The sequence below is a fragment of the Bos taurus genome, chromosome 14, assembly GCF_002263795.3.
Source record: "Bos taurus isolate L1 Dominette 01449 registration number 42190680 breed Hereford chromosome 14, ARS-UCD2.0, whole genome shotgun sequence".
Lineage (NCBI taxonomy): Eukaryota > Metazoa > Chordata > Mammalia > Artiodactyla > Bovidae > Bos > Bos taurus.
The window spans coordinates 36777644-36803622 of NC_037341.1; the positions used below are offsets into that span (position 1 = coordinate 36777644).

Genomic DNA, 25979 nt, shown 5'->3' on the forward strand with positions numbered 1-25979 from the left:
GACTTATTTTATGCCAATTACTTTATTACAACATTGGAAGAAACTTTCTTGGAATTAATTTTAGTTTTTTTTTTTTTCCTAGAAATTCTTTGTTTTCTTCAACTAAGAGAAATATTGTTACTGTCAAGTTCAAGAAATAAACTTTTATCTTCTTTCTCTAGGTGCCACTGAAAGAAGCACATCACTAATAATATCACAGTTGGTTTGGTCATTTTTAGAAACTCCATTAAAAGTAATTGTTAAGGTTTATAATTAAATAGCCATCTTAAAGGAAAAAGTAGTATCCTGGTTTCCTAAAAACATCTTCATTAAGACAATATAATCAAACAAAGAGATTTATAAATAATTATGATCACAAATAGTCCCCTTTCCCTGCCTCCACACTCAAATGAAAAGTAATTTAGTATACTTTTGGGGATGCAGTTTAGGTCTGCCAAATTCTTCTAAGTTGTTTCAAGCTAGTACTCTGAGGGTTGACATTCTAATATATCCAAACAGAGGTTTTTTTTTTTTTTTTCCCTAATTGTTTGGCTGCAGATAAAGATGTAAGGTTATAAGTATAAGAATTTATGCGATGATCAGTGATGGAATCCTAATCCATCTTAAGCTGTCAGCATGACAACTGGCAGTTCCCAATGTGAATTAAGAGACAGAGAAATTTTTTTTTGCCCGAGGGTACATTCCCTTTCAAAAGCAGAATATTTTTCTTTTTTTGCTTTCTAAAGATATCATGTCAGACTCCATTCTTAATGGTTAATCTTTTAAGGAGGCAAGATAAATCGGAGAGAAAATATGTGATAGATTTATAAATTGGGGGAAAATATAACATGAGGCATTCCAAAACGCAATTTCAAATCAAAACCTTAACATGGGCAAGGGACGCTATATCAACCAACAGCATTCTTTAGAAATGCCTGACATTCAGTTGGATAGAATTATATATTGAAATAGATTGTAGGCATATTGGGGATGTTTTTCCTCTAGCATCTGGTAGTATCAAAGGCCAGGAGGAAGAGTGGGTCCAGAATTTAAAAGCTGCCTTTTGGATAAATATGTGGAAAGGATAGGAATTAAGTTATCAAAAGGCTAGAAGAATTTACTGAAAGCGAGAAGGGTGCTAAAAGCAATAAGCTATTTGGAATTTGATAGCACTCAACTTTAGGGCTTTGCAGAGCTTGTATTGTTAGCCAAATAAGGGTAAAGTGATCGTACAAAAGAGGACAATTTAAGAATGAGTCAAACATGAAAAGCAACCAGGCAATACCCTGATCTGTGAAAATAAGCAGTATTTATAGTATCTGAAAGTCTTCCCAGTGGCTCAGTGCTAAAGAATTCGCCTGCGGTGCTCGAGCTGCAGGAGATGTGGTACGATCCCTGAGTGGGGAAGATCCCCCGGAGGAGTGCAAGGCAACCCACTTCAGTGTTCTTGCCTGGGAAACCCCATGGGTGGAGGAGCCTGGTGCGCTACAGTCCACAGGGTCATGAAGAGTCAGACATGACTGAAGAAACTGAGCATGCACACACATATAGCATCTGAGAGGCAACCTGGAGTGAGCCCCAAGGGAGCCTCCTCTATGAAGCCTTCTCTATATTTGGAAAAGAATAGTGACTGGTGATTTCTATGCCCTGCGTCACTCAAAGTAAACTGCTAAACAGTCACCCCTAGAATCTCAATGCTCATGGAAAGACCTATTGCACATTGCTGGACAGCGGACCCTGATCAATCAAGGTCCTAGACCCCTTCCATCTTGTGACTCCACCCTCCTCTAGGCTTGCATTATGGTCCTCTCCATTCAGCCAGTGAAAGAGAAAATAAAATGGAAGATAGCACTTAGGAAGATTTTATGAAAGAGATCTCAAAGCCCTCGTGCTGCGGAACCCAGTGACATGACCATACTGAACTCCACGACTCCACCCAACTCCAGGTTGGGTAACTAAATCTGGCTGTGAGCTGAGGAAAAGAGGAAGCAGGTGTTGTGAGCAATTAGTCTCAATTAGCACTCACAAGTGGTACTATGTCATCACACGCATTTGCTGAGGTATCTGCATGCCTATCTCCTAGAGCTGAAATTATAGTCTCTAGAACTGGGCAGGGAGAAGGCAATGGCACCCCATCCAGTACTCTTGCCTGGAAAATCCCATGGACAGAGGAGCCTGGTGGGCTGCAGTCCATGGGGTCGCTAGGAGTCAGACATGACTGAGGGACTTCACTTTCACTTTTCACTTTTATGGATTGGAGAAGGAAATGGCAAGCCACTCCAGTGTTCTTGCCTGGAGGATCCCAGGGATGGGGGAGCCTGGTGGGCTGCCATCTATGGGGTCGCACAGAGTCGGACATGACTGAAGCAACTTAGCATCACCAGCAGCAGAATCGGGCAGAGCTGGATGTTGTTTAGTAGCTACAGCACCAGCAATGACATAGAATTAAGGTTCATTTGTAGTCAGGGGACGTGGGCTGCCTGGTTTACAGAGCACAGCAGCCTGGAGATGCTAAGACTGGTGATCTATGCGTGAATATTGCCAAGAAATACCCAGGTCTTTCTCCCTTCCTCAAGATGGCCTCTCTGTGAAGATATTTCCAGAGGGCAAAGGGACCACATGCCTACAGTGGGCAAGGGGCACTTAAGTCTGTTAATTCTTAATGTGTCTTCATGCAAAAAGCCTTCCCAGGGACCCTATGTCTCTTAGGAGGTGCTTCATTGTGGGAGGGAGCTGTTGGGTTCCTGAATGACAAAGGATAGGGTAGAGGGTTTCTTGTGAACCCAAAGTTTGGGACTAAAAGTGGAAACAAAATATTTGTCAAGGGAACTTTACTGGTGGTCCAGTGGCTAAGACTCTGTGCTCCCAATTCAGGGGGCCTGGGTTCAATCCCTGGCCAGGGAACTAGATCCCACATGCTACAACTAAGACCCAGTGCAGCCAGATAAATAAATACATTTAAAAAATAAAGTCTACTAAAAAATCTTTATCAAGGAGACACCAGACTTTCTTGTTAACTGAGAAAGAAGCCAGAAGTGATAGGTGAATAGGTAGGACTATTTAATGTTATAAATTTATAGAATGTTATTCTGTCTCCATTTGATTTCACACAAAGTAGTAACGGCCCCCATGTGACTGACAGAGGACTGGTATCTAGAATATATAAATAACAATCCAACTAGAAGATGGACAAAGGACACGGAGAGAAGGTTCACCAAAGAGGATTTACAAATGGCAAATAAACACCTGAAAAGATGCTTAACATTACTAGCTGTTAAGATTATGATATCATTACAAACCTATTAAAACACTGAAAACAAACATTTGTGACAATACCAAATGAAGGAGAGAATTCAGAGAAACTGTGTCTATTGTTATACATTTGTGATGGGACTATGAAATGGGTCAGCCACTCTGGAAAATAGTTTTCCAGTTTTATAAAAAAATACGACATAAACTTACTATACAGCCCAGCAATCATATTTTGGGGCATTTGGGAGGTTTGTGACATTGTACAGGAACGTTGTCACTGTACAGGAATCAAGACCATCCCCAAGAAAAAGAAATGCAAAAAAGCAAAATGGCTGTCTGAGGAGGCCTTACAGATAGCTGTGAAAAGAAGGGAAGTTAAAGCAAAGGAGAAAAGGAAAGATATACCCATTTGAATGCAGAGTTCCAAAGAATAGCAAGGAGAGATAAGAAAGCCTTCCTCAGTGATCAATGCAAAGAAATAGAGTAAAACAATAGAATGGGAAAGACTAGAGATCTCTTCAAGAAAATCAGAGATACCAAAGGAACATCTCATGCAAAGATGGGCTCAATAAAGGACAGAAATGGTATAGACCTAACAGAAGCAGAAGATATTAAGAGGTGGCAAGAATACACAGAAGAACTGTACACTGTTCACGAGCCAGATAATCATGATGGTGTGATCACTCACCTAGAGCCAGACATCCTGGAATGTGAAGTCAAATGGCCCTTAGGAAGCATCATTATGAACAAAGCTAGTGGAGGTGATGGAATTCCAGTTGAGCTATTTCAAATCCTGAAAGAGGATGCTATGAAAGTGCTACACTCAATATGTCAGCGAACTTGGAAAACTCAGCAGTGGCCACAGGACTGGAAAAAGTCAGTTTTCACTCTAACCCCAAAGAAAGGCAATGCCAAAGAATGCTCAAACTACCGCACAATTGCACCCATCTCACACGCTAGTAAAGTGATGCTCAAAATTCTCCAAGCCAGGCTTCAGCAATACATGAACCGTGAGCTTCCTGATGTTCAAGCTGGTTTTAGAAAAGGCAGAGGAACCAGAGATCAAATTGCCAACATCCACTGGATCATGGAAAAAGCAACAGAGTTCCAGAAAAACATCTATTTCTGCTGTATTGATTATGCCAAAGCCTTTGACTGTGTGGATCACAATAAACTGTGGAAAATTCTGAAAGAAATGGGGATACCAGACCACCTGACCTGCCTCTTGAGAAACCTATACGCAGGTCAGGAAACAACAGTTAGAACTGGACGTGGAACAACAGACTGGTTCCAAATAGGGAAAGAAATACGTCACGGCTGTATATCGTCACCCTGCTTATTTAACTTATGTGCAGAGTACGTCATGAGGAACGCTGGGCTGGAGGAAGCACAAGCTGGAATCAAGATTACCAGGAGAAATATCAATAACCTCAGATATGCAGATGACCCCACCCTTATGGCAGAAGGTGAAGAAGAACTAAAGAGCCTCTTAATGAAAGTGAAAGAGGAGAGTGAAAAAGTTGGCTTAAAGCTCAACATTCAGAAAGCTAAGATCATCGCAGCCGGTCCCATCACCTCATGGCAAATAGATGTGGAAACGGTGGAAACAGTGGCTGACTTTATTTTTCTGGGCTCCAAAATCACTGCAAATGGTGGTTACAGCCATGAAATTAAGATGCTTACTCCTTGGAAGGAAAGTTATGACCAACCTAGACAGCATATTAAAAAGCAGAGACATTACTTTGCCAACAAAGGTCCATCTAGTCAAGGCTATGGTTTTCCCAGTGGTCATGTATGGATGTGAGAGTTGGACTATAAAGAAAGCTGAGTGCTGAAGAATTGATGCTTTTGAACTGTGGTGTTGGAGAAGATTCTTGAGAGTCCCTTAGACTGCAAGGAGATTCAATCAGTCCTTCCTAAAGGAGATCAGGCCTGGGTGTTCATTGGAAGGACTGACGTTGAAGCTAAAACTCCAATACTTTGACCACCTGATGCAAAGAGCTGACTTATTTGAAAAGACCCTGATGCTGGGAAAGATTGAGGGCAGGAGGAGAAGGGGACGACAGAGGATAAGAGTTGGATGGCATCACTGACTCAATGGACATGGATTTGGGTGGACTCCAGGAGTTGGTGATGGATAGGGACGCCTGGCGTGCTGCGGTGCCTGGGGTCACAAAGAGTTGGACACGACTGAGTGACTGAACTGAACTGAACTGTCCCAGAGAAGAGAAAATTTATGTCCACATCAATAACTTGTACACAAGTGTTCAAGGCAGTTTTATCTGTATTAGTCAAAAGAAAAAAAAGCCCCAAACCCCCACAATAGATAAATTATTAAACTGTGGTACATCCACACCATGGAATACTTCTCAGCAATATACAGGGATGAACTGTTGGTACATACAACAACTTGGATGGATTGCAAGGGTATTGGGCTGAGTGAAAAAAAAGTCAGTCTCCTTTTGAGACATACTGAGTCACATACTGTATGATTCCATTTATATAGCATTCTTGAAATGACAGAAGTCTTGCCAAGGATTAGTGAGTGATAGTGGTGGGAGGAGGAGTGGGTACAGAGTGAGACCACAGAAGGATAGCATTAGGGAGATCTCTGTGATGATCAAAGAATTCTGTGTCTTGATTGTGTGGTGGTTACATGAGTCTCTGCATGTGATAAACTGGCCATAGACCTACATTACAGAAGTGGTCCATTGTCAGTAGGTTTCCTTGGTGGCTCAGAGGTAAAGAATTCACCTGCCAAGGCAGGAGTTGTGGGTTTGATCCCTGGGTTGGGAAGATTCCCTGGAGCAGGAAATAGCAACGCACACCAGTATTCTTGCTTGAGAAATCCCATGGACAGAGAAGCCTGGCGGGCTACAGTCCATGGGGTTGCAAAAGAGTAGTACGTGACTTAGCAACTAAACAACAACAAACCAGTGTCAATATCTTGGTTTGGATATTGTACTATAGATAAATAAAATGGAAAAGAAATAATACATAAAATTGGGGGAAACTGAGTACAGAGTATACAGGGCTTTTTTGTACTATCTTTGCAACTTCCTGTGAATCTATACTTATTTTGCAATAAAAACTGGAAACAAAATTTGGACTGTACTGGTTGTAAAATTAGTATTCCTAATTTTAAAATAGTCCTCATTGTAAAACTTTGAAAAATACTTAAATGTCAAGGAAAAGCCGCCCATATTATCTTACCCTTCGATCAACTACAAGCCCACAAACTAGAAGTAACTGCTAATTAATAGTTTGGTGTGCATTTTTCCAGGTATTTTGTTTGGTATATCCTTACACATATACACTCTCTTTCCCTTGTGACTCAGACAGTAAGGAATCTGCCTGCAATGCAGGAGACCCAGGTTCCATCCCTGGGTCAGGAAGATCCCCTGAAGAAGGGCATGGCAACCCACTCCAGTATTCCTGCCTGGAGAATCCCATGAACAGAGGAGACTGGTGGGCTACAGTCCATGGGGTCATAAAGAGTCAGACGCGACTTAGCGACTAATACTTAATACTTATACATATACATATATGTGAATTCTGTGTTTTCCTCAAATGGAATCGCTATGCTGCTTCTTCTGAAGCTTGCTTTAGTGGTACTCTAGATAGGTGGTTTAAAATTAGATGGGCCGTTCTCCTCTGCGTTACTGAAGAATAAGGATTTGCAAGCCCAGCTGCCTGATTCCATCTCTTGAGGAATTCTCTTAAGATCTGGAGCTCTGTCATCAAGGGCACCCCCTTTCTTTGGGAATGTGGTTGCCTGGCCCACCTGTAGGCTTGGCAGTTCTTGCTGATGGGACACTGATACATCTGCTCTAGTTTGAACCCACTAGGGCACCTGAGGCTAGGGTCAGGTTTCCCTGCATTTAAAAGAACAGGCTGGATTAAAATGTTTGCATTTGTTTATTAAACAACACATTGTGTGTTTGGGAGAATTTGGTCTAATAATTGCTTTTATTTTAACACACCACCAGACAGCATGGTTAAACAGAGAGGGCAAGCTGGCTTCTCCCACCCTTAGTTGCCAGAAGTAACAGTATGTGCATGCTCGGTCACTTCAGTCATGTCTGACTCTGTGCAACCCCATGGAGAGAGAAGCCTGCCAGGCTACAGTCTATGGGATTCTCCAGGCAAGAATACTGGAGTGGGTTGTCATGCCCTCCTCCAGGGAATCTTCCCGACCCAGGGATTGCACCCGCATCTCTTACATCTCCTGCACTGGCAGGCAGGCTCTTTATCACTAGTGCCACATTGACCAACATTCACCAAAGGATCCACTGGTTAACGACAGTCCTAAGAAGGATACACCCTGCTGGGTCTGGGGAATGACTGGCCCTCTCAGCCATTACCTCCCTCTTTCTTGTTTCCATCACAGACCCATCCCCATTGTGATTCCACTTGAAATTTACATTGGACTAGCCTAGCTGTCTATGGGGTCGCACAGAGTCGGACACGACTGAAGCGACTTAGCAGCAGCAGCAGCAGCCTAGCTGTCAAGGGATGGAAGCTTCCCAAGGAGGATCCCGGGGCAAAATCCTAAAACAAATCTACTGTAAACTCAGTTCTCTCAGTTGTAGGCATCACTGAATCTTAACTAGAGAAAGGAAAGGTTGGCAAAAATCATCTTGGCTGAAATTCACAGGTCAGGGATCACTGGGGAGAGATCATTTGGAGAAAAATTCCCATATGATTTTTTAAAAAATCATTTGCCAACAGGAGACACAGACCTTAGAAAGGCTGAGAAACACTGACTGGGACCTGTGCCCATGGTTTGCTCAGAAACTTGTATCTCAAGGCGGTCATGGACTCTTCTGAGGTCACAAAGCTCGTGAACAGCCCGCCCCAGCCTTGAACCCAGATTATCCTGGAGTAGGATAGAGTGAGTACAGTCCAGCTGGAGGGATGGCTACATGTATTTGTTCAGCGGATACTTACAGCAAGCAGAGTGCCAGGCCCTGGGCCAGGCTCTGGGCACACAGAGATGAAGGACAGACAAGCCTGCCCGTGGGATGCCCCGGGCGGGTAGGGAGCACGAATGCGCATGTGATGATGTATGCAGTCTGGCCTGCAGGGTGCGGGGGGTGGGGAGGAACTTCTTGAGTGAGGTGCAGCCTGAGCTTTTGTAAAGAAAGGCATCCAGGCAGAGACACTGGGGTGATAAGCAGCATGCCTGGGTGCCTTGCGAAGGACGAGGCACCAGTGTTCCCAAGCGGCAAGGGGACACTGGGCCTGTCCTCACAGGAAGCCCGAGAGTGAGGCTCTATTAGTTTGCTGGGTTGCGTAACAAAACACCACAGACTGACAGACTGGGTGCCTTAAACAATAGAAACATACTCTCTCACGACTCTGGAGGGGAAACTCGGAGATCGAGGTGTCAGCAGGGTCACTCACCCCGCAGCAAGGCTTGCAAACAGACGCCTGCCTTGTCCCTGCATTCTCACATGGCTTTTCCTCGGTGCACATGCCTCCCTGGGCCTCTCTCTGTGTGTCCTAATCTCCTCTTCTCATAAGGACACCAGCCAGATTGGATTATGGGCTTCCCGGGTGGTAAAGAACTTGCCTGCCTAAATAGGAGACATGGGTTTGATCCCTGGGCCAAGAAGATCCCCTGGAGGAGGAAATGGCAATCCACTTCAGTATTCTTGCCTGGGAAATCCCATGGACAGAGGACCCTGGCAGTCTATAGTCATGGGGTCGCAAAGAGTCAGATACAACTGAGTGACTAAACTGTTCTTGGCCCCATTTCATTTATAACTTAATCATCTCTTTAAAGGCCTGTCTTAAAGCAGTCACATTCTGCCGTACTTCACTGTATGGGGCTTCAATATATGGATTTTGAGAAGAAAGAGCCCAGTCTCTAACAAGGGCCTATGTGTCATTTCAAGGAGCAGGGACTTGGGCTACACAGACGTTCACCAAGACAGGGACACGCTCAGGTTTGTGTTTCTGAAAGAGCCCTGCGTCTGCAGCTGGACGGTGGCCATGGCAGGGAATGCAGTCAGGAAGCAGCAGAGTGGACCAAGCTTTCTCTTCCTGACTTGATCCTTTTTCAGCTCTTCTTCCACCAACAGCCCTTGTGGTTACACCACTTTCACTCTGTTTGGGCCCAAGCGGCCCAGTTCAGTTCAGTTGCTCAGTCATGTCCGACTCTTTGTGACCCCATAGACTGCAGCATGCCAGGCTTCCCTGGCCATCACCAACTCCCGCTTACTCAAACTCATGTCATTGAGTCAGTGATGCCATCTAACCATCTCATCCTCTGTTTTCCCCTTCTCCTCCCGCCTTCAATCTTTCCCAGCATCAGGGTCTTTTCAAATCCTCTCTTCGCATCTGGTGGCCAAAGTATTGGCATTTCAAATTCAGTATCAGTCCTTCCCATGAATATTCAGGACTGATCTCCTTTAGGATGGATGGGTTGGATCTCCTTGAAGTCCAAAGGACTCTCAAGAGTCTTCTCCAACATCACAGTTCAAAAGCATCAATTCTTTGGCTCTCAGCTTTCTTTAGAGTCCAACTCTCACATCCATACAAGACTATTGGAAAAACCATGGCTTTGACTAGATGGACCTCTGTTGGCAAAGTAATGTCTCTGCTTTTAAATACGCTGTCTAGGTCAGTCATAGCTTTTCTTCCAAGGAGTAAGCGTCTTTTAATTTCATGGCTGCAAGCACCATCTGCAGTGATTTTCAAGTCCCCAAAAATAAAATCTCTCACTGTTTCCATTGTTTCCCCATCTATTTGCCGTGAAGTGATGGGACCAGATGCCATGATCTTAAGTTCTCTGAATGCTGAGTTTTAAGCCAACTTTTTCACTCTCCTCTTTCCCTTTCATCAAGAGGCTCTTTAGTTCTTCTTCGCTTTCTGCCATAAGTGTGGTATGATCTCCATATCTGAAGTTATTGATATTTCTCCTGGCAATCTTGATTCCAGCTTGGGCTTCATCCAGCCCAGCATTTTGCATAATGTACTCTGCATATAAGTCAAATAAGCAGGGTGACAATATACAGCCTTGACGTACTCCTTTCCCAATTTGCAACCCAGTCTGTCCATGTCCAGCTGGGCCAAGCGGCCCAGCCAAGGGCAAAATGGTTCGGGTGCAGAGAGGCCTTTCCTGGGTGTCCACTGCTATCCCCTGGGTGACTGCTGGGCCCCTTCTGCCATCATCAAAGACAGCAACACCTTCCCAGCGGGGCTGCAGAGAGGGTCAGAGGCAGACAGAGGCCAGAACTCCTGCCAGGCTACTCAGCGCAGGTCCAGGGCCAAAAGACGGGCCGAGGTTCTCAGAGGCCAGGGGCTGAGTAGAACAAAGTCGCAGCCCAGGGCTGCTGCTTAGACACTGTCCACCAGACCAGGGGTTTAACTTTGGGCTCATGGATTTAGGAGCTTTATGAATTTAGACAGGGGAGAGATTCAGTTATCATATTAACATCTAACAGAAACTTAGCACTTCTTTAAGCAAAATATTGAGCTTCCCTGGTGGCTCAAACGGTAAAGAATCTGCCTGCAACTCAGGAGACCTGGGTTCGATCCCTGGGTCAGGAAGATTCCCTGGAAAATCTTGGAAATGGCAACCTACTCCAGTTTCTTGCCTGGAGAATTCCATGAATTATATTAGATGTATGGTTATCAGACCCACTGCGAGATCTAGTCAGTCAGTGTGCAAATAAACAGGTTTATTGCTATAGCACAGCTTTATTCTTTTGATAACTGAATATCTGATAATTGATTTTAATATTTTTTAAATCTTATGTACTTTAATATTAGGTAGGTTCACAGTATTCTGTGCAAAGGTCTGCAGGTTTCACCAGATAACCAACAGAGTTGTTGTTGTTCAGTTGTGTTGGTGTTTAGAGGTGTCATACACAGATGTTTCAGACTGCCAACCACCCTCAGTTGTTTCCAACTCTTTTTCGACCCCATGGACTGTAGCCCGCCAGGCTTCTCTGTCCATGGGATTCTCCAGGCAAGAATACTGGAGTGGGTTGCCATTTCCTTCTCCAAGGGATCTTCCCAATCCAGGGATTGAACCCAAGCCTTGTGTACTGCAGGAGGATGCTTTACCACTGAGCCACCAGGGAAGCCCTCTGGCATTAGATTCCACGGCTCAAAACACATTATAAACCAAGGCCACAGATACGATGAAGCAGAGTCCAAAGACAGGAAACTAAATGCGCATTTTACCCTCTAATAATTAGGCCTTTGGGAGCCAGGACTTCAGAGAATTAAAGCAGCTCCTGAGCAACTAGCAAGTTCAGAGCCTCCAAAGAAAACACAGATCAAGATGAGAAAGATATCTGTGTTCCCCTGATGACAACTGATCTGAGTTCTTTATTATCCTTTTGCACACAAACCACAAATCTGAAAATGGAGAGACCTTTTGTAAAACACTGATCATCATCAGGTCGCTTCTGCCTTCAGCCCTGGATGTGTTTATTTAAAACCTACCAGTGTGTGCCAAACGGGGTGAGGGGCTTTGCTAACTCACACCAGTCAGTGAGTGTTCGTTCTGTGCTTCTAGCGGACCAGAGGCTTCCGTTGTGTATGGAAACACCGCAGGGTGTGGTAGCCTGGGGACTCAATCGCCACCCGGAGAGAGGACAGGAACAAGATGGTGACGGCTTTTGCAGTTGCCAACCACCCTCTGAAACGTCTGTGTATGACACGTCCAATTGCCAGTGTAAAGGACGTGCAAACCAAACCGGGGAGGAACCGTCCGTGAAAATATCAAAATGCCCAGTGGTCCATGAGTTGGTGCCCCATGCTGCTGGGCTAGGCGTGAAGTTGGTGGGCATCTTGTCGCATTTCTTTCCCAGAGCAACCAGGTAAATGGAATCCTTGAACAGGGTGCTCTTCTTCCTAGCCACTCCTTCCTAATTCCGGGCTTTCTACTTTTGAGATGTTGTCTGTGTTCATCGCACTTGAACCTACAGCCGTCAGCCCCTTTAATAGGGGTGTCTATAAAGAGCTGCCCTAAAATATGCTTTTCCAGTGCACTTAATGTCTTTCCAATTAAATCCAGATGTGAAAAGCTGAAGGATCAGTTCTCAGGACCAAACAAGATGACATAAATCTTGCAGCTGACAGAGATCCCACTGAGCTCGGTTGGAGAAACTCACAGAGAACTTGTTTGGGGCCAGAAAATCGGCTGGGTATAAAGACAGATGTGTACACTCTGATGCACAAAAATAAGTTAAGAGAGAGAAAATGCTCTTCTAACCCGGAGCCTCCAAAACTGGGCTGGAGGCATGGAGCAGGTTGGTTGGACTCCCCTCCCACCCTCTGCTACATCAAAGGAGGTGATTGAAAAGGCTTTACTAGAAAACAGACCCAACCCAGCAATGCTTCCTGGTCTCCTTAATTGCTCTTCTCAGGGAGAGGAAGGTGGGCACTCCTGACAGACCTTCGCTGGAAGAGAACAAGGGCTGTTTGTGCAGCTGAGGGCTTGGCTTTATTTTTTTAATTATCGGGTTTTGTACACTTTCCAGAAAGTTCCTTTTAAAAATAGTATATTCTTCCTCCTCTGCTCCAGATGCTAGGAAGTACAGGTTCAACCCAAACCGTGTCTATTTCAAAGGGACACAAAAACCCAGGGCTGGAGTTCAAGGAGTTTGGTGGCAAGCTGCCCAAGGACTAGAGGCTTGGGTTTTCTCTTACCCTCCCGGTAATTTGGTTTTAAAGCTTGGAAAACAAATTCCCCTTGGAGGATGGGCTGCTGCAGGATGCAGTGTGGAGAAAGGCTGGGCTAGGGGTAGAAACCAGGAGCCGGGGGCAGGGAACGCGCCCAGGCCAGAGTCCAGGCGGCCATACTGACGGACAGGTGCACGATGGACGCACAGCTCCCTGCTCATCCAGGAGGCTGGCTGGCTGGGTTTCAGGGACACAGGACAGCAGTGTGGCCTTTCCCCCTCAGGAGCGCCCCCTCCGCAAGTATCCCTTGCTTCTCCTTTCACCCCTCTCCTGCCCCATTGTGACAGCAGCTCTGTGACTGAGGACGGAGGGCTGACACTTGCTCGCCCCACCCTGGCAGGGCAGTGAGAAGCCTCCAGCCCCCTCCACGGAGCCTTTTGGCTTTTTCCTGCAGTGCGTCCCACAGAAAGCCCTGATGAGAGTGCATTTCATTGACAATTTTACGACCCTGACCATTTCCCCCCTGTAACCATATCTTTAAAATGACTCGTTGTCTTCAGGTGGGTGAGACTGTGCCCTTCTTTCTACTTCCTGCTGCCAAAGACGTCTCTGCCCAAAACAATGGGACTAAAGTCTTAGAAAGTGAGTTCTGGATCACAGAGCTATGACCACTTTTATTTTCCATCTTGAGATAAAAGCCAAAACATGTTTTTTAAATTTATGTTTGACATCTTTTCATCGGGTATTACTTCTCAGAGTGAATTCGAAGTGTTGTAAAGATGTCTTCAAAGACAGACAACTTCAACTGGGAAGAAATGAATGCCAATTACAGTGCATCCCACATGCTAATTTATAGCACCGTAAAGGTACAGTTCAAAGCTCGGACGAGCCAGAAGGAAGCTGGTGGATTGATGGTTTGCAGTAAGAAAGGTTTAGAAACAATAAAATGTAACCAGGATTTTAGCTTGGAAATGAGCTAAAGGGTCCATTTGTTCCAAGTTACTGAGTTTTTAATTTAGATCTGCTGTTAAAACCTAATGCATTTTGTGTCTGTGGTTAGTAAATGACTCAAACCCAGTGTCTTTAAGGAAACATTGCAAAAGAGCAGGAATAATTCTTAGATAAGACTCGAAGCTGCAGGTTCCTTAGCAAAAATGTAAGCTTGACATCTCACCTTTAAAATGATGTGATTACAAAATACAAAAGTTAAAAAAAAAAGACACACCTGTGATTTTTTTCTCTTAGCGGTTAGCAATTATTGTGAAAGGGAAAGCTTATTTCCATAGAGGCAAAAATTCACTGGTAATAGCATATAACATATTGTACATTCATGAACACTTACTGGCAGTTATTTTCCCCAAATATTTGAACCCGAACAAGAATGCAAAATCTATCATTCGCTGTATAAATACATGTATAAACATGTACTCCCATTTCTGTGCTCAGTATTCATGTCACTTTACTCTGCATCTATACCTAAGATGGAAATATATTCAAGAAACATATTCTTTAGATTTAGAGTGCTATCTGGGAAAAACTGAGAGGCACTTCACTACCCAAACCAAGCAGATGAAAACTGGCACAGAGGCTTGTCATAGCCTGAGTGTTTTGAGGCCAGAGCAGGGAAACTAGTTTGAAAAGGGATAGCTCTTCTTAGAAATCAGAAGGAGAGAGGTTTTTTGTTTGTTTGTTTTCTAGTAGGGAATGCATTCTTAGGATAGGTCAATTTTATTTTTCATTTTATACTGAACAGAAATATAAACTCTGCTTTGGTAACACAACATCTCTTTCTAAAAGACACAAAGATATTGATTAGGCATGTCTTTTTTTTTTTTTTTTCTTTTTAAAGTCAAATGTCCTAGGTGTGAGTCAGAGCAGCTGGGCCACTCTCCCCATTGAGGTACCCATCTCTGAAACAAATGACTTTCCCCAGTGACCACTCTGCTCCGAGGGCAGAGCTGAGTGCCTTCAGTCAGGGCACATCTGCATGGCCAGAAAACAAAGGGGCACTTCCGCCGAATGTATCTTCCTTTCACTTAAGACCATCTGATTCTAAATATGCTCCTCAGGGGGGAAAAAATGACCCAGAATATTAGACTATTTAAAAATGAGTTATCCATAATAAATAAATTCTCTATAAAATGGAGGTCATTAAATTTGTTTCTCAGTAGAGCAAGCTGTAAAACAGGCATCCTGTTTGCCCATCCAAGTTAGCAGCTACAAATTCTGCACTTTATGCTGCATGTTCGTTCTTCAAATGCCACACATTCATAAAGTTGCTTTTTACTACACAGGCTGAAACATTAAACAGTAACTGGGATATTATACCCACTGGACAAATTCATGATTCACAGGACCCTGAAGAATAAGATTTCACCTTGGATTGTCTGTTTGCCCATTTCATTTGTAGATATGACCTAATTAAAAAAAAACGTTAAGTGGATCTACCTTCAACTCACATATTTACCTATGCTTTTTTCTTTAACCCATTTTGCCCCTGTCTCTCTCTGCTCTTACCCCTCCCTGGGAACCGCCAATCTGTTCTCTTTACCTATGAGTCTGGGTTTTTGTTTGTTTGTTTTTTAATTCCACACACAAATGAGATCATATGGAATTTGACTTTCACTTAACAAAATGCCTCCAAGATCCATCCATGTTGTCACCAATGCAGGTTCTCCTTTTCATGGCTGAATAGGATTCTTCTCTCTCTCTCTGGTTATATATATATATATATATATATATATATATATATATATAGGTTTCTCTGTGGTTCAGACAGTAAAGAATCTGCCTGCAGTGCAGAAGACCCAGGTTCAATCCCTAGGTGGGGAAGATCCCCTGGAGAAGGAAATGTCTACCCACTCCAATATTCTTGCCTGGAGAATCCCCATCGACAGAGGAGCCTGGTGGGCTACAGTCCATGGGATCGCAAAGATTCGGACATGACTGAGCAACTAACACACACACACACATATACACACATCACATTTTGTCTATTTGTCAACGGACACAGGTTGTTTCCATATTTTGGCTATTGTAAATCATGCTGCAGTGAATATACATGGGAGTGCATGTATCTTTTCTGATTTTGTTTTCTTTGGATAAATACCCAGGAGTAAATTTTCTGGATCATATGGTAGTTCTACTTTAATTTTTTGAGAAGCCTCCAAATTGTTTTCCACAGTGGTTGCACCAGTTTACATTCCTTTCCATAGTACACAAGGATTCCCTTTTCTGCTTATACTCCTTATGCTTTCTATGTGTGCTTCTTGATAATGTGACCATAGAAATGAATTTAAAAGACTTCTTCATGTGATGCTTGTTTGCACCTGTATTGAGGAATATTATTCTAAACCCTAATGCAGTGGTGGCAACACAGAAGGAAAACGAAGATCAAGATACACAGGAATGGGACCTTGGGGCCCGTTTCCCAATAGTACCATATACTCATCCACTCTCTTCTTCAACATAACAAAAGTAATAATACTCCACAACAAAAAATTCAACTTCAAAACTGTCAATTTAGAGACGGGATTTTCCCCCTCTAACACATACTGAACGTAAATAGCTATCTATGTTTAAAAGTTTTCATTACTATACTAAAATGTGAAATAATACTTTGAACGTTATTCCAAATCCAAATAGTATGACTGTTATATAGACTTCGTAGTAGTGTTAGTCGCTCAGTTGTGTCTGACTCTTTGTGATCCCATGGACTGTAGCCCACCAGACTACTCTGTCCATAGGATTCTCTAGACAAGAATACTCAGAGTGGGTTGCCATTCATTCCCTTCTCTGTTCTTTGGGCTTCCCTGGTAGCTTAGTTGGTAAAGAATCCACCTGCAATGCAGGAGACCCTGGTTCAATTCCTGGGGTGGGAAGATATGCTGGAGAAGGTATAGGCTGCTCACTCCAGTATCCTTGGGCTTCCCTTGTGGCTCAGCTGGTAAAGAATCTCCCTGCAATGTGGGAGACCTGGATTCGATCCCTGGGTTGAGAAGATCTCCTGGAGAAGGGAATGGCTACCCACTGCAGTATTCTGACCTGGAGAATTCCATGGGCAGAGGAGCTGACAGGCTACAGTCCATGAGGTGGCAAAGAGTCAGACACGACTGAGCAACTTTGACTTACACATAAACAGAACAGAAAAGTGAAGTGAAAGTCGCTCAGTCGTGTCCAACTCTTTGCCATCCCAAGGACTGTAGCCTGTCAGCTCCTCTGCCCGTGGAATTCTCCAGGCCAGAATACTGCAGTGGGTAGCCATTCCCTTCTCCAGGAGATCTTCCCAACCCAGGGATGGAACCCATATCTCCCACATTGCAGGCAGATTCTTCACCATCTGAGCCAACAGGGAAGCCCTGTGAGCTACAGGAAAGTCCCAATTTATAGCCTTTAAATTGTTATAAATGAAATGAAGTCATTTATTGAAAAATATTATAAAGTAACAAGACATGGTCAGTGTAATAGTGGTGGGTATGAAATTCAGGGCCTTTATTTCCAGTGCCTGATCTCATTAAAAAGATAATAATAGTCCATGATGAAATCTTACATTTGAATGGCATTTGCCATTTAACTATTTTTAAAGAGAGAAGATAAGAGACCAGGAAAAGACTAATGAGGACGTTCATTCAAAGGCAACTCAGTATCATCTCAGCTTGGTTGTAGAAGTTCTAGATGGATGGCCTGTAGGCACATGCCCACAGAAGACTGCTTCAGTGACTTTACAATAAGGCTGACAGTGAGACTGTGCTCCCTAGGGAACAATGACAGCAATGAGAGCTGTGGACGCACAGGTCGGTCATTGTTGGCGCTGGTGGGTGGGTGCCTGTGAAGCAGGCAGAATACTTTGGTGGAGAGGACAGTTCCCCCCAGGCTAGAAGGGGAGTGGTTTGGGCAGTTCTTCCAAGCCAGCTTATGCTTAAAGATAGGATTCAGCCTCGAGCAGAGATGGAAATACTTAGCCAGGTCATCCTATTCAGTGTTTGTAGCATGACACTGGAATTCTCCCATGTGTAAACCCACCAAACACATGCCTTGCTGCAGGCAGAAGGGCCATCTGGTTCCCATCTCTCTGTACCAAGGTGCAGGTCTGGGAGTCTCCTGCCTGCTCCACTTAGGCTGGGGCTGGGACTCACTGCCACCTAATGGCAGGGACATTCTTCCTGAAAAGGTTCAGAAAGGAGAGGCCCTGAGGATTTGGAGAATTTAAGATCTTTGGCCTCAGGTCAAACTCCTTCTCTCTTGAGCTGTGTGGCCAAGGTGGAAGGTCCAGAGTCTGGACCACCAGTCAAAGGCCAACATGCCCAGAAGGCTCACACCAGCCACAGCAGACTCTGAGGTCTCTGATCAGATCTCCCTTGACCTGGGAAGGGTGTGGGAAACATTCCCAATAGGCTCTATGTGCACACTAAGTCGCTTCAGTCTTGTCCAACTCTTTGCAATCCCAAAGACTGTAGCCCACCAGGCTCCTCTGTCCATGGGATTTCCCAGGCAAGAATAGTGGAGTGGGTTGCCATTTCCTCCTCCAGGAGATCTTCCTGACCCAGGGATTGAACCCATGTCTCTTAAGTCTCCCGAATTGGCAGGTGGGTTCTTTACCACCAGTGTCACCTGGGAAACCCACTGGGCTCTGAGGCAACCACAAATCAGGGCAAGGATGGAAGAGGGTCGTCACAGCCCCCAGAGAGAGGCTCAGCACTGCTCCAAGATTTTGCTTGGGCTACTTTCTCTGCCTAGAGGGCCCTTCCCCACCTGCCTCCCCATGAAAAACCACTACTTATTACATATTAAAGATTCAGCAAAACCATAATTTCCTCCCTAAAACACTCCCCACATTCCCTAAGGATGAGCTGTTCCTGCTTTTTGTATTCCAGAATGTTTTGCCCATGTATTCATTACAGACTTTATCACACCCATGATATGCAAGGCTACACATCTCTGTACCCACCAGGCCACCAGCTACTGAAGGTCAAGAGGTGTGTTGTACTTATCTCTGAAAATGAAAGTGTCCGTCTCTCAGTCCTGTCCGACTCCTTGTGACTTCATGGACTGTAGCCTCTGTTCATGGAATTCTCCAGACAAGAATACTGGAGTGGGTTGCCATGCCCTTTTCCAGGGGCTCTTCCTGACCCAAGGATTAAACCTGGGTCTCCCGCATTGCAGGCAGATTCTTTACCGTCTGAGCCACCAGGGAAGCCCATTTATCTCTCTAGTCCTAACACAAAACCCGAAATATAGTGGATGTTCAATAAATATTGGATGGATAGATAGATGAGAAACTAAGGCTTGGTATCTGAAGGTGTCAGCCAAATCAAAGTTCACTGGCTTTTTAATTTTTAAGCTTTTTATTTTGTGCTGAGGTATAGTTGATAAACAGTGTTGTGATAGTTTCAGGAAAACAGCGAAGGAATTCTGCCATACATATACTTGTATCCATTCTCCCCTGAACTCCCCTCCTATCTAGGCTGCCATGTAACAGATTTCCATGTGCTGTACAGTAGATCCTTGTTGGTTATCCATTTTAAATATAGCAGTGTGTACCTCTCCATCCCAAACTCCCTAACTATCCCTTTCCCCATCCTTCCCCGCATCATGGAAGTCTGTGAGTCTGTTTCTGTTTTGTAAGTAAGTTCATTTGTTATTATTTCACTTTATATTCCCCATTTAAGGGATGTCATACTATATTTCTCCTTCTCTGTCTGACTTAACTTCACTCCAAATGACACTCTCTAGGTTCATCCATGTTGCTACAAATGGCATTATTTCATTCTTTTTTAATGGCTGAGTAATATTCCATTGAACATATGTACCACATCGTCTTTATCCATTCCTTTTGTTGATGAACATTTAGGTTGCTTCCATGTCTTGGCTACTGTAAACAGTGCTGCAGTGAACATTGGGGGTGCATTTATCTTTTGGGGCCATGTTTTTCTCTGGATATATGCCCCAGAGAGGGATTGCAGGGTCATATGGTAGTTCTATTTTTAGTTTTTTAAGGACTCTTCAGACTGTTCTCCATAGTGGCTGTACCAATTTACATTTCCACCAACAGCGTAGGAGGGTTCCCTTCTCTCCACACTCTCTCCAGCATTTATGGTTTTTTTGATGATGGCCATCCTGGCTGGTGTGAGGTGATATCTCACAGCAGTTTTGATTTTCATTTTTCTAATAATTAGCAATGTTGAACACCCATTCGTGTGCCTATTGGCCATTTGTATACTTCTTTGGAGAAATATCTATTTAAGTCTTCTGCTCAATTTTTGAGTGGGTTGTTTTTATGCTGTTAAGTATCATAAATTATTTGTAAATTTTGGAGACTAATCCCTCATCTGTCACATCATTTACAAATATTTTCTCCCACTCTGTGGGTTGTCTTTTCATTTTGTTTATTGTTTCCTTTGCTGTGTGAAAGCTTTTTAGTTTAAGTAGGTTCCCTTTGTTTATTTTTGTTTTTATTTCCATTATTCTGGGAGACAGATCAAAAAAGATATTGCTGCAATTTATGTCAAGAGAGTGTTCTGCCTATGTTTTCTAGGAATTATATAGTGTCCAGTCTCATATTTAGGTCTTTAATCCATCTGGAGCTTATTTTGTGTGTGGAGTTAAAGAATGATCTAGTTTCATTTTTTTTTACATGCTGCTGTCCAGTTTTTCCAGCAGCATTTGTTGAAAAGACTGTCTTTCCAAAATTGTGTAGACTTGCCTTTTTTGTCATAGATTAATTGACTATAGTCACATGGGCTTATTTCTGGTTTTTCTATCCTGTTTCATTGGTCTAAATTTCTATTTTTTGTGCCAGAACTATACTGTTTCGATGACGGTAGCCTTGCAGTATAGTTTGAAGTCAGGGAGCCTGATTCCTCCAGCTCTGTTTTTCTTTCTCAAGATTGCTTTGGCTATTTGGGGTCTTTTGTGTCTCCATACAAATTTTGAGACTTTTAAAATTCTAGTCCTGTGAAAAATTTCACTGGCTATTTTTAGAGTCTAAGAAGATGGGTTCAGTGTTGAGGTCCAAGTGAAAAAGGAAGCCAGGTACCGGCACAAACTAACTGTGAAGATGTACTCTCTCTGGTGGGCAGGATCAGGCTTAGCAATAAAAAAATATTCATATAATATTCAGATCTGGGAGCAGATGTACTTCAGTCTTGTTGCCACTGAGCATTGTTGAATTAAAAGTTAATCTTATAAAGCAATTATCCTCCAATTAAAAATTTTTTTTCTAAGGTTAAGCAGGGCATAATTACTGCATGGGATTAAGCATAAAAAATAAAAGATTATTATAAAGCAATTATCCTTCAATTAAAAATAAGTAAAATTTTAAAAAAATTAAGTATATTATATTTAAAATACACAGCATGGTCTACTTAGATCCCAGTTGGTGGTATAGAGGACTTTAAACAAGATCTGTTTAAGATAGGTGAGCCTAAATGAATCCAGGCTAAGAAAGAGAACCTCTCAGCTTGCATTACACAGAGAAAGAATAACTGAAATCCGCCCAGAGTTATCAATCATTCATTCAGGCAGCTATTTTCTGAACACCTCCTAAGTACACAGCATTGTCTCTGCTTCAAGGAAGGGGTAGAGAAACAGGCAAAGCGCCCATGAAAGGAAGAACTCGTCATGTGGTCTGAGAGCAGCAGGCACTCCTCCAGGCAGGAAGGGGAGGGGCAGGGGGCCCAGAGCTGGAGGTCTTGGCGAGGTTCCATTCCATTTCATCTTACCAGATAATTATTCTCTTCCTATTACTCATATGCAGGTCACCTGGGCTGGTACAATTCTATATTTTTATCGCCACTGACATTTTCTCTAGGTCAACGTTTACATTTTTTTAAATATGGAAAATTTATACACAAACACATGGGCATCCATTTAAAAATGGGAACAGTACAAGGGCTGCTGAATTCAAATTTGAAGAGTATTACGGAGACCTTTTATTTTGTAGTGAACCACACAAAGCGTATTAAATAACCACATTTAGCAAGTGAAACCAATATCCTTTTTTTTTTTTTCCAAAATCTCTGATGCACTAATTTAATAAATGCATCGCTACTTGCACTTGCTAATGACATTCTTTTAGCCCTGACATCTTTCTTTAATTTGCCCTGGGCCCTCTTTGAAATGCTATGAGTTTTCCTCAAGGGCATGTTATATCCATGAATTAAGGTTTTTTTTTTCCCCATAATTCTCTCTGGCCTTTTTTTGCCAGAGAAAAGGACATGGGAAGGTACAAAAATGAGTTTGCCAATGGAAAAAGGCAAGGATATTAGAGACGTAATCAAGCTTAGAAATATACAGAAACCTCAACAACCAAAAAAGCACTTTCCTTCTGATACTAGCATCTAATGCCAATCAATAACACAACAGACTGGAGGTTAGTGTCCAAGCATAGTCCCCTGGGGGCTACTGGACCAACAAGCCTGTACCAGGTGCCTGGGGGCTCCAGGCAGCCCCCCAACAGCCTCAGCTCTTACACATGTGGTTGGGTCTTCATCTCAAATGAACCATTCATGCCTAGGCTTCCTCTCATATTTCCATTTGTAATGTCATAAAGGAATTTCATTTTATACTTTCCAGACCAATGATTTGGTACAAAAACGATTTGCTGCCAAAATAAGAGGATGGGGGAGGAAAAGAATTCTCGCAGACACTTGTGAATCAGCAAGGCAATGAGCTGAGAGAAACTATGCAGTGACTTTCATCTTCTGGGTCCCAATGTCTCCAAGGCTTGGCTTACAATCTATCACAATCTATTCAATCTGGGCTTTAAATACCAGTCTTAGTTTTCTCTTTGATGTCATATTTGTATTCATCTGACTTTAATTTCTACTGAAATGTCTTAGTTTAGGTGTTAATTTATATGATTTCCCACTAGGTTAGGCATGCTATGCAAAGTCCTGAATGACAGGATAAGTTAACTGGTTAACAGGTTAACATGGGCATTGACCAAGCAGAGCTGCCTGCTGGCCTGGGCTGGGGCAGGGCCTTCAACATCCCATTTTCACTGGGTGTAATTCACTTGGTAGCTGGGTCCTGGGGAGATGGAGTTGGGGGATCTCAGAGAGGGGCCTGGGCAGCCATGGGGTTGGTGGCAGGCACTCAGAACTTGAAAATGCAGCTATTACCAATGGGTATGGAGGTGTGTCCATATTTTAACGATCAGTTAAAGTGAGTACATTGGTGGTGCAGTGGTAAAGAATCTGCCTACCAATGCAGGAGACACAGAGACATGTGTTTGATTCCTGAGTTGGGAAGATCCCCTAGAGTAGGAAATGGCAACCTACTCCAGTATTCTTGCCTGGAAAATTCCATGGACAGAAGAGCCTGGTGGACTAAGTCCATGGGGTCGCAAAGAATTGGACACAACTGAGCACATCAGTGTGTTCAGTGTGAGTACACCAATATCCATCTGAGGAATATCACCTCTATTAAGATCTACTTTAAAATTTCATTCCTTAATCTGATTTTTAAGTTTCCTTACCAGGAACCTCATGGAAGGAACTAGTACTCAATTAAAATTCTCAGCTTTACTTCCATAAAATATTTGGTTGGCCAAAAAGTTGGTTCGGGTTTTTTCCCCCCATACGATGTTACGGAAAAACTCAAGCAAACTTTTTAGCCAACCCAATAAAACTGGCCCTAGAACTGACCTGGAATCTCGGTTTTCACAATTATAGTTTTCCTTATTAGACAGTTCAGCTTCATGATAAACTATTTGAATCTCATGGTTTCTACTCTAATCCTGATTCAATATTCTAAGATATTTAGGAATATTACTTTTACTCCTGTTCTCATTCTAGTGCACAAATACCTTTTTCACTTTATCAGTTCTTTGGACTTAACCTTGTCTAGGAAGTTTATAGAAACAATAAAGAGAGAGAGAAAAAAGAGCCTGCAGTTTCATTAACAGTTGCCAGACATTCTTCCCAATACTTGTCAAGGAAAGCTCAAGGAAAAAGGTTAAAAACTGAGAACAGCAACAACAAAATACCAACAGAAAAGTCACTATAGAATGCTCTTTAAAAAAAAATTATTACTCACTCGAATACCACCTCTGACTGTAATAAAAACATTGGCCCGTTCTGAACCTCTTTAACAAAGATATAAGGAAGTGTCTATTGTTACGTGACCTGATTTTTGTCATGTGTATTCTCCAAAGGGGAAACCAGAATTTTATCCTGATATGTTCAAAACCAAAGTGGTGTAAACCAAGCTCTGAATACAGAGAAAGAACAGGAGGAAGTTGATGCTGTTCAGTGGGTGGATGGCACCGGAGAAGGGCAATAACACTTGACATTAATTATACATCTACCCACCCGGTCCGAGGCAGGGTATTTGCCAAGAAGTTCTTACATTCCTGTGGCCAGGAAACAGGGCCACACTAAAGTTTCATGGAAAACAACAGTGCATTATAAAACATTTTAATCACTCCAGCTCCCTGCAATGACTAAATAACCTAACAAAACTTTTCACTGAATAGAAGCCTACCTTTGCGAAAGTAATCAAATTTGGACTCCAAAAAAATTTTTTTCTAAAAGAAGTTTCCTTTACTCATTTTTCTCTCATGACTAACAACTGCTGATTTGATGTTAAGTTGACAAGGTTTTTATACTACAAAGATAGATGCAGAGATATAATTTACAAAAATAAAAAACAAAATCAAATAAAGGGTGCTCTTACTTTGTGTATTGACACAGAAGAGAAGCAGAGCTGTTTCTCACCTAGCATGAAACAAGATAATTTCCAACAAACACAGAGAATAGGAGCCATTTCTGATAGGTTTTATCATTTTTTGTTGTTTAGTAGTTAAGTTGTGTGCAACTCTTTTGCAACCCCCTTGGACAATAGCCCTCTAGGCTCCTCTGTCCATGTGAATTCCCAGGCAAGAATACTGGAGTGGGTTGCCATTTCCTTCTACAAGTCTTTATCATTATATTCGTACAAAAGACGTAGAGTTTTAGAGAATATCTTTTCCGTACAGAAACTGGCAATTGCTAAATCCATTCTGAGAGCCTGCTGAATGTCCAGGCTTTTTTATAGGGACAATTTTATTTTAAACAGTAGTCATTTTAATGAGTAAACTATTCTATTAAAAGACAGAATCTGAAATAAAATACCTATATAGCTATGTTGTTTACTATCAAATCAATTGTACTATAAGGGGAAAAAAGGCCTATGTCTGCAGAACATTTTATTGAAGTAAAATAGCCAATAACAATTCTAAACTGACATCTTATAGACTAGTCATTAGCTGGTGCCTCAGACAGTAAAGAATATGCCTGAAACGTGGGAGACCCGGGTTCAGTCCCTGGGTCAGGAAGAAGGAAATGACAACCCACTCCAATATGCTTGCCTGGGAAACTCCATGGGCAGAGAAGCCTGGCGGCCTACAGTCCATGGGGTCGCAGAGTCAGGACAGGACTGAGCCACTAATACACACATCAATAGAAGCAACTTTAAAACAGTTCCAAGGCACTCTGGTTTCTGGGGCTTCCCAGGCGGCGCTAGTGTTAAAGAATCTGCCTGCCAATGCAGGAAACGCAAGAGTAGCAGTTTCGATCCCTGGGTTGGGAATATTCCCTGGAGAATCAAGTGGCAACCCACTACACTATTTTTGCCTGGAGAGTCTCATGGACAGAGGAGTCTGGTGAGCTACAGTCCATGCGGCCACAAAGAGACACAACGGAGCACACATGCACACTGGTTTCCGGAGCTGCACCTTCTCCTGCCAGGAAGTGGGGCCCCCTCCCTGAAGTCTGATCTCCTGAAAATGAGGCCCGCCACAGAGCCCGCCAAGGCGGCCCGAGCATGCGCAGAGCTCCCCACTGAAGTCAAAACCCACTCCCGACTCACGAAGCTCCGCCCCCAGATGTGGCCGCATCCCACACAGGCTGCCGTCCTCACAGCAACGCTGTTGTCACAACACCCCACGGGGCTGTTACTAAGGGCCCTGGTATGCGGCCGAATATACGTATTCAAGAAGTTCAAAACATATTTCAGGAATACTAGTCCTTGGCTCCACATCTCTGTGCGCTCAATGTGGCCACTGTGTCTGAGGGAGCAACTCCTCTGGGGCCTGGCTTCCCGGACTCTGGAGGCCTCTTGGTCCC

General features: G+C 43.2%; 1 protein-coding gene and 1 non-coding gene across 21 annotated transcripts in view; one reads left to right on the forward strand and one right to left on the reverse strand.

The window, feature by feature from the left end:
* The window catches only part of STAU2 (staufen double-stranded RNA binding protein 2), a 303811-nt gene that overhangs the window by 17641 nt on the left and 260191 nt on the right, over nt 1-25979 (reverse strand). The window lies entirely within an intron of this gene.
* MIR2284L (microRNA mir-2284l) lies at nt 23419-23491 on the forward strand. The gene has a single exon (NR_031042.1). It is a non-coding gene; the product is annotated as a microRNA mir-2284l (primary transcript).